This window comes from Phacochoerus africanus, chromosome 16 (genome assembly GCF_016906955.1).
Source record: "Phacochoerus africanus isolate WHEZ1 chromosome 16, ROS_Pafr_v1, whole genome shotgun sequence".
In the NCBI taxonomy this organism is placed as follows: Eukaryota; Metazoa; Chordata; class Mammalia; order Artiodactyla; family Suidae; genus Phacochoerus; species Phacochoerus africanus.
Window position 1 is genome coordinate 36,768,247 of NC_062559.1, and position 13,001 is coordinate 36,781,247.

Here is a 13,001-nt window from a genome sequence, read left to right on the forward strand (position 1 = left end):
TAACCCACTGAGCAAGGCCAGGGATCGAATCTGTGTCCTCATGGCTCATGGATGCTGATCAGATTCATTAATCGCTGAGCCACAGTAGGAACTCCCAGATCTAGAAATCTGAGCGTTAAAAGAAAGAACCTGCTGTGTTCAGGGTACCCCACTATCAGGGGAGTGGGGAGAAAGTTCGCAAGAGAGCTTGTGTCAGCTCTACCAGCAGCTGGGCATTTGGATTGAGCAGAAAGGAGTGCTAAAGGATTTTAGAGAAAGAAAAGACACAGTTGGAATTCAATGAGAAATATAAGTCCCAAGTCTACAGGGAAGGTAGATGAAAGGGGACAGGTGGAGGGAGTCCCATCCCAGGAAAGATGGCAGCTGTACCCCTTCCTTCTAGGCCTACCTGAATAAATACATAATACTTGTTGGTAAATAAGTAAAGCGGAGGGCTTACTTTGTAAACCTAAAACTTGAAAGCAGGTCTTTCCCTCCCACCTTCAAGTCTGAGTCCTGGGCCCATCCTCTTCTTCTAAAGAGACATCATCCAGAGATCCCCCACCCCTCCCCTCAGCTGGATGCAAACCAGAGGGAAAGGGTATTGAAATTCTTGAAAAAAATAAAAGATTAGGGGCCTATTGGATTGGGGAAAAACTGAAATATAGGCGTCTTTGAGGTTTAAAGCTGAATAAATACATACTTTGTTGGTTGAGGGTTCAAGTGTCTTTTTGACTCTTGGCTGGTTGACTGCGTGTGAGATAATTACCTTTCTCAGCCTCAGTTTTTACATCTTTCATATGGGAAAACAAGTGCCTACCTCTTAGAGTTCCTGAGGTAATTAAATATGATAATCATAAAGGAGGGTACCCTGAAAGCACGGGGTTGGATTGGCTGTTATTGTTGATGTCGTTCATATTCTAGTTAATTCTAGATTAGTAATTCTACTAATTCTAGTCCTGATTCTTAGTTAATACTAAGTACTTTTTATTCAAATTTTTTATTCAAATATCTTGCTAAAATCATTTAAAGATATACATTTATTATTTTGTCTCCTTTAAGGAACTTGGGGAATTCCTCCTAAAATCTTCATGAGACTGTTGGCTTGATATCTTTTCATCAGGAATTTAGAAGCAAACTGCTGAAATACAGGTCAGGGAAAATTTCTGTCATTTGTGAATTAAAAGAACTGACATTAAGAATCATGTTAGCTACGTGGGGTCCTCAAATAACAAGGCTTTTTAATAGATCTCTATCCCCCGTTCATTGACAGCTGACCTGGGATTTTACTGTTTTATTATTTTACTTTGGGTAGAGAGAACAGAGATGGCGAGTTGGGGGGTCTTTCCCTTTCCTTGAACCCAGCCTTCTGGGGGCCGTTTGCACTTGTCCAGCCTGGACAGAAGCCCAGTGAGAACCCCCCAGTTTGTGGAGCAATTGTAGAGGAGCATTTGGCAGGAATTTAATGCAGTGGAACTGGGTTTTATACGATGATATTGCATGTTAAGGACTTAGCTCCATGGTTCCAATAACACTTTGTAAATGTCCCTTTCTGAATCATTTGGAACTTCCTATAAATAGAGAATGTTCTTGGGCAGGTGGGTGGTAGACAAGTGTTAATTTTTCTTCTTTAATCTGAACCTGTAAATCAAATTAGAAAATATTCCAGAGATTAAAAATAGAAAATAAAGTAGGATGTCTACAGTCCTGAGTGAACAGTTCCGGGACAGCGCTGTCATCTCAGCATGATGAACTGTATCAACTTTCACTCTCAAAAGTGCCCTCGGTTGGACAGTTCACTTTATGGTCACCTAAGTAGAAGCCACCTGTTTCCATTTCTGCTCATTCTCTCTGGCTATGGCCAGTTTGTTTAGATGCCTTCTCTGTGCTCCTTCAGGAGGACAACCACTAGCTGACAGGCTCATCAGCTCATTAAGCAGTAATGGCTTTTATGGAGTGGCCCAGAAAAAAAAAAAATAGACCTCATTGTAGGCACTGACCTGCCATGAAGTGTGGGTGTAGGAGAGAAATGTGCCAAATGGAAACTGTCCCCAAGCTTGTGCTTTGAAAAGTATAGTTCCCACACCCCCATGACTATAGTCATGAAAAATCACCTGTCTAATCACTGTAATCAAATCTTATTTGGTACCTGACAAATGACATACTCTCCTCAGTGTGCGGTAAAATTCTCAGTCACTTTCTCTTCCCCCCAGGTAGGGTAATAAGTATGGATTGTTCAGCTGCTAGACTGTCACGTGTGTTGATGCCTCTTTATATCAGGATTAGAGAGGCTTGAGAGAGCAGCTTTAGAGGGGAACCACTGTTCAATGCTAAAAGACCCATAAAAAGATTTTCATAGTGAAATATAGATTTACAGTAAATCACTGGAGAATTGTATCCATACCAAAATATTTATCAGATTAACAGTGGTTCAAACCTGTGAATGCCCCTTGTACCCATTTTACAGATGAGGAAATTTACATGTCAGGGGGCTGGCTGCCCAGATCAGTGCAAGGCCCAGAGAAATGGCATAGTGGCAGTTTAAATGTTCAATTTTACTCTTCAAAATCTGGGAATTTTCTGCTGCACACCAAATGCTACGGTGTCTTGCTGCCAAGTCTCCATCGATTTTGGCCATTTTGGCCCCCATTGAACCCATTACATGAGAATGTTGTATCTAGTTGGCGAACGATGGGGGATGATCTGTTGTAAGAGCTTTGCTTCAGGAACATGTAAAAGAGCACAGTCAGGGCCTCAAACCATTCATTACCCGAGCTGGGGCCCATTGCCGGCAGTAGGGCTGAGAGAAGAGGGCAGTGATGGTGGATTCATTTTTATCCCCGTGGAACACCACTCCCCCTTTGTAGAAATTGTGTTGTAATGATTGCTGGTTTGTTTAAGGCCATTTGAGAGCATTCAGATCTGCTAACATTGCTAGCATTTGAAGATGCCTTGAAGCGGTCTAAGAATCCACAGCCGGAGCTGAGAATGGTAAGATGCACCAAGGTGTGCAAAAATAGAAGACGTAGGTCATCATGAGAACCCCCAGATCTGTTTTTATTTCAACATATATCTTTCAGACAATAAACAGGCTCTAGGGTAATTTCTCATAACCAGATCAATGCAAGGCCCAGAGAAATGGCGTAATAGCAGTTTTCAATGTCAAATTTCACTCTTTCAAAATCCAGGCATTGCATTAGGAAGAGTTGGGCTCATCCATTTGAAGTGATAAGTGCGAAAGAAGGTATCTGGTATCATAGGCAGGGAAGGGGAAACTACCATAGGACTTTAGTCTCCACGGCTCTGTAGAGACTTTAGAGTCTTTAATTTTAGGAGAGGGATCAGAGTGTATTTTAAATTCTTGGTGGCTCCTGTGGGTTTGCATTTGCCCCCAATGTTTGCTTTTGTGACTCTTTAATTCCTTTGTTCATCCGCAAATATTTATTGAGGACCTGCTACGTACCATGCATGTGCCAGGTGATACATAGACAAGGTTGGGTCTCCTTCCGAGGGAAAAAAAATAGTCTTGTAGCTGATGTCATGGGCAGCTTAGACACCAGTGCAGGACATGTACGTTAATCAGAGGATCTCGCAAATCATTGTGACATTGAAAGTGTGCCAGGGGCTGCGGAGGAAAAGGGGCTGATGCTGGGAGGGCCAATGACAGGGGGATTAATATAGTCTGGGAGATCTGGGAAGAGGAAGAACAGATTTTCCTGGGAAAAGACGTGTCCTTGCGGATGGCTAGCATATGTGAAAGTCATGTGGAGGGCAGACTTGGTTGTCAAAGGAACGGAAGACTAGAATGCCAGGCAAGGAACACTCCAGGCCTGGATTAGACTGGGGAGGAGGCCTCCTCGGGACCATGGGTTTGGGCCTCTTTCAGAAGAGCAGTGGGGAAATCACTGACGTGTTTTACCCAAGGGAGTGATGTGATCACATTTATGTTTTGCAAAGATCTTTCTGACTTCTGTGCATCACTTTTGCATCATTTAAAATTGGTCACAATATGACTGCACTATGACTACTTTTAGAATCTTAACAATTTCTAAAAGAATCAATTGAGCCACTAGTGTCTCCTTCACATTTTAAGCAGCAATTTAACCAAGTGATTTAGCATGAGTATTGCAGCCACTTAAGGATGATAAAGTACCTGGTTCTGTGGTTCGCAGACTTTAAAGTGCCTCAGAATCACTGGGGACCCGGAAATGGCATTTTAACAAGTCCCTTAGGTGATTCCAATGCACGTGGTCCTGACTCCACTTTGAGAAACTTTGTCCTAAGAAAGTGCTAAGGAGTGAAAATAGAATTATAAACTTCAAGGTAGAAGCTTATTAGGCAGCCAATAGAGGATGGACCCTCGTTCTTGCCTGGGTTTCAACTTGAACCTGTTCTCCCAATACTGGCGGGATTTTCTTCCAGCACACCTGAAATGGATTCTAAATCCTTGGAGTTTCTTCTAATTTATTTCCTAATCCTTCCATATGCAGCTGTTTTCGCAGATCGGTGGCTTACTAGCTCTCTGTCTCTGATATTTTACTTTTCATTTCATCACCATTTATTAAGAATCTTCTTGTATATGTCCCACATGAGGCTGTGAGGCAGGGCAGTGGTGGGGAAGCTGGCCCGGTGAGGAGGGTGAGGAGCCCTTTCATGGGTTCTGCTTACTTGGCCGTCTGGAGCAGCAGACAGAGTACTTTGCACAGGGGAGAGACCAGTCTGGAGTTACCACAATATGGGATTGTCTCCAGGGACGTAAAGGGCCGGAGATACCAGGATACTTTGAAGGGTCTCCTTTAGCTGCTCTGTTCTCTGGTGCCCTCTTAAAATTCTGCTCAGAAGCCACTCGTGGGGGAGGGGGGGAGAGTAGGCTCACCGCTGTTCCCCAGTGTGTGTTAGAGCCCAGAATTCCTTCAGTTGAAATCAGGTTGAAATGACTATTAAAGACAAACTTAGAGCCGAAAAGAAGTGGCAGAAAAGTCACTAGGCAATTTGGTGGCGAGAGAAGAGACTGCGGTGCCCCGAACCCGCATCTCCCCATGGTCAACATGACGCAACTCAGAAGTCACCTCTTCTGGGAGCCCTCCTTGATTTCCTGGTATCCCCTCAAAGGACATAGTCAGTGCTTCTCTGGGCTGGCATTTACCATGCCTCTTTACACTCTGATTCCTGTCTTTGTTCTTGAGTAGACTGGCGGTCCTGGGGGCTAATAGTCCCTGGCCTGAGTCCATAACAGGTGCTCTGTCCGTGTTTGCAGGAGGATGCCCTGTGGTGCGTGTATACAAGCACTGCATCCTTTCGGAAGAGCCCTTTCAAATGGCTTCTTGGTCCCCGACTCAGGGCCTCACGGACACGCGGTTCAGGGATGGCTGGCATGTTAACTCTCATCGCACTCAGTTTCGCTGAAGCCCAGTCCCGCCTGAGGTCACGGTGACGGAGGCGTGGGCCAGACCAGATGTCAGATGTGGGGAGGACAATGGCCCCTGGCTTTGCAGTGCCCTAATCCTGTGGTGGCAGTGGTTTCTGCTTTCTGGCCACTCCACTGTGCCCAGATCTACCCTGCGTGTAATGAACATTCCAGGGAACTCCACCATTGTGTCACTGCATTACTGCCTGCAAAAGTATTTATACCTCACGTGTCTGCTTGTAATTCTCTCCGAGTCACGGAAAAGCCTGTGGGGCAGAGATATTAGGAGAGCAGAAGTTGGAAGAATGTAGAAAACATTTTTTGGCTTACACCCTGAAACTTCTACCCCCTCTGTGCCTCCATCCACAGTTCAGCCAGTGTTGAATCTGGAGAATATGTTTCTCTCTTCCTTCCTCCCAGTGCCTGTGGGCGACCAGGCATTCATGACACATGCTGGGGGCTGGGATCCTTCCCGCATGTGTGGTTACCTACATTTCACTTATTACATTCGGAGAGCACCGTGGCCTTGATAATTTATGTTTCTAGGCTAAAATTGCACATTATTTTTCTAGCAGCTATCAAGGGTTTCAAGCTAGCGATTGAAACTTGATAGGTGTCGTGGCTCTTCATCACTGGAACAATTTATACTGATGTTCAAGGGCTGAGCAGAGCCTATTTCTTTTAAGCCAAACAGCACACACACAGTAAACCCCAATCTTAAATATTCTGAGCTCACTCGGGAAGTGGAGCATATTTGGGCCTTCGGAGTCTCATTCTCAGACCTTCCCCAGCCCTTTTCTCCTTCAATTAAATAACCAAACAACTCCTTGCTTCCCCGGGGTGGGGATAATGCCAGCTGCTGCGTCTGTCTATCCCATTATGCATTCTGGAAGCGGGATAATTGCCACAGGATGGGTTCAGGGACCCCCAGCAAGATGGCTCTCAGCTGAAGCTCCATCCGTCTCCTGAATTCCATAAGCTCCTACTCTGACTGGTGGGTGGTTAAGGACATTTTGGGTCTCTTGGAATTAGTGTCAGTTCAGAGTCAGTGACCAGTAATCCCCAAAGGTTTGATTGTTTCTTTTCCCCCAGTGCACAGTTTCCCCAGTGAAAGGTAGTCGGTCCCTTGGGGGGAAGACTGGGAGAAAGATGGGCAGTATATATTTTTGGCAGTGTACCAGGGGCCTCCCTCATGGGGACCCAGGCTCCTCTTCACTTAAGGGATCTGAGTCTATAAACTGGTTCAAGGTGGGGAATGGATGGAGGGGCCGTGACTCTGTTCTTATGGGTTCAGGTTAGGCTTTCATTCACTTGACCTAGAACTTTTCTGCTTCTGTAGATTCAGTGAGAGTTTGGTAGACTTCCTATCTACTTCAGTTCTAGAAACACCGTGATTAACTAGCCAATGCCATAGGTCTGTGCAAATCTGACTATTCTGATTGCTGCTTTGACTCTGTTGTCTATATGGGAACCACACTGCCACACTAGACGGTGTTTAAACAGAGGCCTTGACTGGCTGGAGGCCTGATGCCTTCAATCTCTTAGACACTTTGCTGAGCTTTCTTGAAGTGACAGAGGCTCCATCTCCACAGCTACACAGATGGAGTTTGAAATTACTCATTCCCTACATGCTTGGAAAAAAAGTTCATTAAGCTCTCATAGCTTCCGTTTCCTCATGTATAAATGGAAATGCCGTCCATGTAATGTCATGATAAAATGAAACATGTCGCCAAGGAACGTTGGCCCCAGTCAATGTGCAATGGATGTGAAAAGAGATATATTTTTTGAGCCTCTTCTCCAAAATTGTGTGTTCAAGGCCATTGGATGGTTAGAAGGGGAAGGATTAGGAGTCACAAATGAACTCACAAGATGCCCCTTTCCTGTATCTTCCCCCATGCTTCAGGTTTGCTGACTCTGAAACCTGTGTTTGATTTTAACTTTTGTCTGAAAAAAAAAATGCCATTTCATTAGAATAGGTTATGTCTACAAAAAAATGTCATGACGTTTTCTGCTCTTTGCATTATGACCTAAAGTTCACCATGTTTTCCATTACCAGAGTTGGATTCTTGGGACTTATTTTTCTCTCTTGAGAGAAAATAAGGTCCCTAGGACAGGTGACCTTCTCAGTACTTCTCTGATGCTGTGGGGCATCCCGTCTGTGGGCCCCGTTTATGAACTTCACTCATTAACCTGTTCTTTAAGCACTCGATGCCGGGAAAGTGGGGATACACAGGGGGTGACTTGCCTCCCTCCAGGGGAGGAGGAGGCAGTGATGAACACACCAGTGACACAGGGTGGCTGGTGCTCTCATGCAGGCACCCACCACTGTTGCTCTTGGCCCAGTGTCGTGCTTCATGGAAGGTGGTTGCCCTTCATGAGCCCTGCGGGCTCTGGCTGTCCAGCCATGGAATTCGGGATCAAGGATTCTATGCCTGAGGCCTGGTCCTGGGGCTGACACTGATTGTAATCTGTGCCCACCTTGATGGCCTCACTTTTCTTAGCTGTATTCTCTGGAGGAAGGGGGCTAGATGTAATCGATGGATCCCACGCAAAAAAATCCATAGATCAGTCAGCTGCTTCAGAATTATCTCAGTAGTTACAAAAAAAATTTAGAATCTGGGTCCTCAACAGCAGAAATTCTGATTCTGGGCAGATTCTGGAATCTGTATTTATAGCAAGACTCCCAGTCCCAGCTAATTGTGATATGAAGCCCCATTTCAGGAATCCCTGGATGACTCCAGGTGCCTCTTTCCGAGCGCTTCATTCCTCATCCTCTACCACCTGTCCAAGCCTTCTTAAATGTCTTCTTCAGAAAGCCTTCTGACCTCTGACTGATTGGCCCTCCATAGAGAATTAATCATACATCCGCGCAAAGAAAAAGAAAGAACTCATCAACTTGTGCTTGTTTACCTTTCTTTCTCCCCTGCTGGCCTGGGAGATCCTGGGCGTGATGAGGGTACCATGTTCATCTTTGTGTCCTCAGTGCCCTGCCCCCTGCCTGGCACGTAGAATGTGTCCAGAGAGCCATCTTCAAAGACAGCAAGATGGGAGAGTGGTGAGACCGAAGATCAGCCCTTCTCTCTGCCTGTTAGCACTCCTGGGAAAGGTCTAAGAGACGTTTCAAATAAGCGGCTCCAACAGATTTGCCACGGCCCATGGAGTGGGTGAATCTGTGCAGTCCCTTCCTTTGAAATATCTGATTGTGACAGAGGTGACTGTGTTCCATCTCGTAACCTCGAGGCCCCCAGGATGGATGTGGCATCACTGAGCAGTGCTGGGTGGGAGGGAGAAGAAGACAAGTTAGAAATGAACAGTTTACACGCAGGTGTTTTGCAAATGCAGGTTCTTCCAGCGTGTGGTTTAGCATCCCCTCTCTATGCCTCCTCCCTTCCCTCATTGAAAAAGACAGCTGACAATCTGTGGGCCCAGATCCTCCTCTGGACGGAACAGAGTCACACTGAGAAGAGGAAAGTTGATTTCCTGGTTGCCCTCCCACTCACAGAGTTCTGGGTGGCGCCGTCCCACGCTATTTGCATCACTGAGCTACACACACTGCCAAGACTGCATCTTAAATTTAAACACATTCCCATGGGGATAAAGAAAGCCTGAGGGAAAAAGGTGACACTTCACCATAGAGGTACGTAAGCACTGTACAGCGTCTGTTTTACTTCTGCTTTTGGATTAAGGACAGAACATTAATTAAGAAAAAGTAAAAAGCTCATCTTCTGAGCAGCCATTAATTTGCGTATGGCTGTACTTTCATTGGTTGAGTCTTTGAATTTTTGAAAACATAAAGACTGAAAAATATTTCCTTGGGGTCTCACCAGTGTGTCTTCTCATTTGATTGTTTTGATCTTTAGGTTACATATTGACTTGACAGAACCAGAGTTCTAGAAAGAAGCGTCGTTGGAAGGTTCTGTTTCCTGATTATTGTCTGGGCTTCCAAGCATATACACTGCTGCTCACTGGTTCTGCCCCATCCCTATCCAGAGTCGAATGTTCCATTTAGTCAAGGCAGTTAAGAAGCAACATAAGTGGATTCATCAGCCTGAGTTCCGAAAGCTCCTCTGAAGAATTATTTTTGTATTCATACAATTTTAATATTTGGGGACAGGCTGTACCACTTTCCAGGTGCCAAAAGTGATCATTCCATTTTTTTTTTCTCATTAAGTACTATTTTAGCTTCAAAAATATTTTATTTTTTTATGGACTGCTTTGCGCCTTTGACCCAATTCTCTTTCCCCTGGGATGTCAGTCCTGAGAGGATGAGGTTTATGATATTAGTAATAACTGGAATATTAATTCCTTTCAATGAAATCACTGTCCCTGCCCTCCTCCAACACACACACACACACACACACACACTCACTCTCCCCTTCACAAACATGTGTCCTTTATGTTGATAAAATGCCTTTGGATTATGTATGGGGAAAACATTTTTCTCCTCTTTTCAGCATGAGAAAGAATAGACAGAGGCCTTGTGGAACCAAAGCGTCTGAACTGGAAGACCTGGGTACCATTGTCTTTATTATTCCATTTAAGCAGGATCGTTATGTTCCTGTAGATGTGCCACAAAGGAGGACCCCAGGCCTTGCAGGAAAGCGGGAGCGTGCCATGCACACAAGAAGGGAGCTGTCAGCAGCCATCTCCTCTAACTATAATTTGCGACAGCCTGGAAATGAATAAGAGACAGCTATTAAAAGGCTTTCAAATGATGGCAGGAGAAGTAAAGACATAGCAAAGATAATGTAGACGACCATTTATGCTTGATTCTGCTCATGAAAGGGCTGAACATTTGGGGCCCAGAAAATGTTTACAAAATAGTAGTTTCAGTCTTTCTACTTATAACCAGTCTACAATGCTCTTTATGTCTTTTGCCATCTCAAAGTGGCTTTGGTTTGGCCGCCGTCTGAAGGAGGGTGACTTTGGAGTGAGCTGTGATGCCTCTTCAGCCTTGGTTGCTGGTAACCCCGGGTGAGGTGATGGGTGGGGAGTGGTATTTCATTTGATGGAGTTCTTCAGCCTGTGCTTTTGCTGGGGGTGGGGCGGGGGTGGAGCAGGTACTCTTGTTCCTGGCTGGCTGTCGTCATGCCTCTTGCGTGCTTTTTGTGAGGTTCAGTTTTAGAATTTGAATGAGTCTTAGCCCAAAACATATCTTAAGAAATATCTCCCCACCCTTGAGCTAATGTAGCACATCCTAGAGATGTTCCTTTTTTTTTTTTTTTCCCCCCTGGGAATTTAACGACAGAATAGTTGTCCATTTTGGCAAACCATTTTGTACACATATTAATTTGCTTGACAGAAAAAAAGTGTTCAAATATCTGAACTTGGGAGAGAATTCTAAATGCCACACTTGCTTTGGAAAGTCACAGGCAACTTTTGTGCCATTTGTCGTCTCTGAGTTTGGGCTATTAAATGACTGGAATATAGTTTCTAAAAAGGACCCCTTTGATGGTCTGAACCATGATACTTACTTCGGCAGCGGGGGGTGGGGGGGGGTGCAGTGTCAGGTTAGCACTTGCAAAGTTTTGTTTGTGATCTTTCCAAAGAGAAGGGAAAGCATCTTTTATTGAAAGAATCTTAGGAGGTCCTCAGCCAAGGTTTCTGAGCATGTGGTGTTGAAGATGAGGTAGGTATTAATGCTGGCTTTTTAAAGATATTTAAATAATCATTTATTTCAATGCCTATTGCAAAAAGTATAACAAGGTGCATCAAACCTACGCTTTCACAGATTTTTTTGCGTAGGGTGAAACTAAGGTGAAATAACTTTAAGAAATATTAAGCAAAATAGGGCTGGGAAATGGTCTTTGCAGAACTAGCGTCTGGGAAATGCTGATGTAATCCAAAGCCTGCCTTTTGCCAGGGATGAACCTAGATAGGGACTGACTTGCCAGAGATCATAGAGCCAGGAAGAGGCAGAGCTGAAGGGAAGAATGGACTGCACATCAGCTGATCTCAGGTCAAAGGGAAGAGTTAACATCAAAGAAGACCTTGAAGAAGGGATCCTTTTGTTAGGAGACTTGAAGGCTCTCAGAGCAAATATTTATTGAGAGCTTAAAAGTGTGTGGAATCCCTAGGCACCAGGGATCAGGAGACTTGCCTGGAGACTCTTGTAAATTAAGGATTTTGTAGCCTTGTTGGAGTGGGTGACTCTTAGAAGGCTTTCTTAGGGAAGATCCTTTTTATATATCAGCATGCTAAATCTGAGAAGCCTGTAGTCTGAAATCTGTCTTCTTCTCTAATATGATGGCTTTTTTTTTTTTTTGCTTTTTTTAGGGCTACACCCATGGCACATGGAAGTTCCCCGGCTAGGGGTCAAATCAGAGCCGCAGCTGCTGGCCTACACCACAGCCACAGCAATGCAGTATCCGAGCCACATCTTCGACCTACGCCACAGCTCATGGCAATGCCAGGCCCTTAACCCACTGAGCGAGACCAGAGATCGAACCTGCATCCTCATGGATCGTAGTAGGGTTCGTTACTGCTGAGCCACAATGAGAACTTCCAATATGATGGTTTTCAAATGCAGTTAACCACAGTTTCCCTCTTTTCCCAACAAACCCCATCGCATTTCGCAGAACCGATATTCTGTGAAACACTCATTTGGGACCTAAACTGATCCTTTTAACTCATTTTACACATAAGAAGTCTGAGGTCCATGATGGATGACTTGGCCAAAGTCAAAACTAGTTGTTGACAAAGTTTGTGTCATTAACTCACTCATTCAATGGGTATACAGCCAGCATATGTAACTATAATTGCTATTAATTTTGGTGTGCATTGCTTTTTGGGAAGTTAAAAACAAAATGATCCAGAGGTCCCTGGATTGAGGTAAGAAGCTAAGAAGCCCAGTTCTCAACACCATGGACCCTAGACAGTCATTAGAAGATAGGGTATTTATGAAGGCAGTCATGTCAAAAAACATCTCTGTAGGTTTCTTAGCATTGATTGCTAAATGGTTTCATTGGCTAGAATTTTCAGATCAACATCTGTTTTTTGATTCCTGGGCTTTTGGCCATGTTGCTAACGTGACAGAATCTCCAAGGCTCTACCCAAATTGCTAATATCAACAGATTCCTGGGGAGTATATAGTTTGTTTAGTTACAGTAGAGATGGGGCACAGAATCTTGTCAGATGGCTAGTCCTTCATGGCCTCAATGTGGGAGCACTATCTGTGGCTTCCAGGCAATGTGTCTGTCTGGTGATTTTCTGAATTATAGAGCACACGGTGGCCTTGTAAATCTCTGCTCATGAATACTGAAGAGGACTCCTGGAAGGATGCATAGCTTCTGTCGCCTCATACGTTTCAAGCCTATGAAAGACGGCTGATATTGGCACAGTATGAGGGGGTCTGTGAATTCACTGGGCTAGAGGTTCTGAGCTGCCCACGTGGAAGATAAAAAAAGTCAACAAAGCACATGACTTTTCTACTTGCATATCTTCTTCTCCAAGGAATTTGTGGCTGAGGAAGACCATTCTGCAATGGAGGAAATGATGATATGACACTGGTATGCTCACGGCTTTTTACCATTTTCTTTGTTGCCCTGGGAATGGGGGAAGTGACATGCTGGACCAGACACTGTATTCCACAGGGGACACCCTACTTTCAACGGGT

The 13,001-nt window shown here is 44.6% G+C and overlaps 1 protein-coding gene across 3 annotated transcripts in view; it reads left to right on the forward strand.

Annotated features, from left to right (window-relative positions):
* ELMO1 (engulfment and cell motility 1) overlaps positions 1 to 13,001 on the forward strand; it is a 561,177-nt gene that overhangs the window by 20,901 nt on the left and 527,275 nt on the right. Inside the window, exon 3 of one of the 3 annotated variants that reach the window (XM_047763109.1) lies at positions 1,042 to 1,131. The exons of the other annotated variants lie outside the window; for them this stretch is intronic. The gene's annotated coding sequence lies outside the window, so the exon portion shown is untranslated. The remainder of the gene's footprint in view (positions 1 to 1,041; positions 1,132 to 13,001) is intronic. 3 annotated transcript variants of the gene reach the window in all.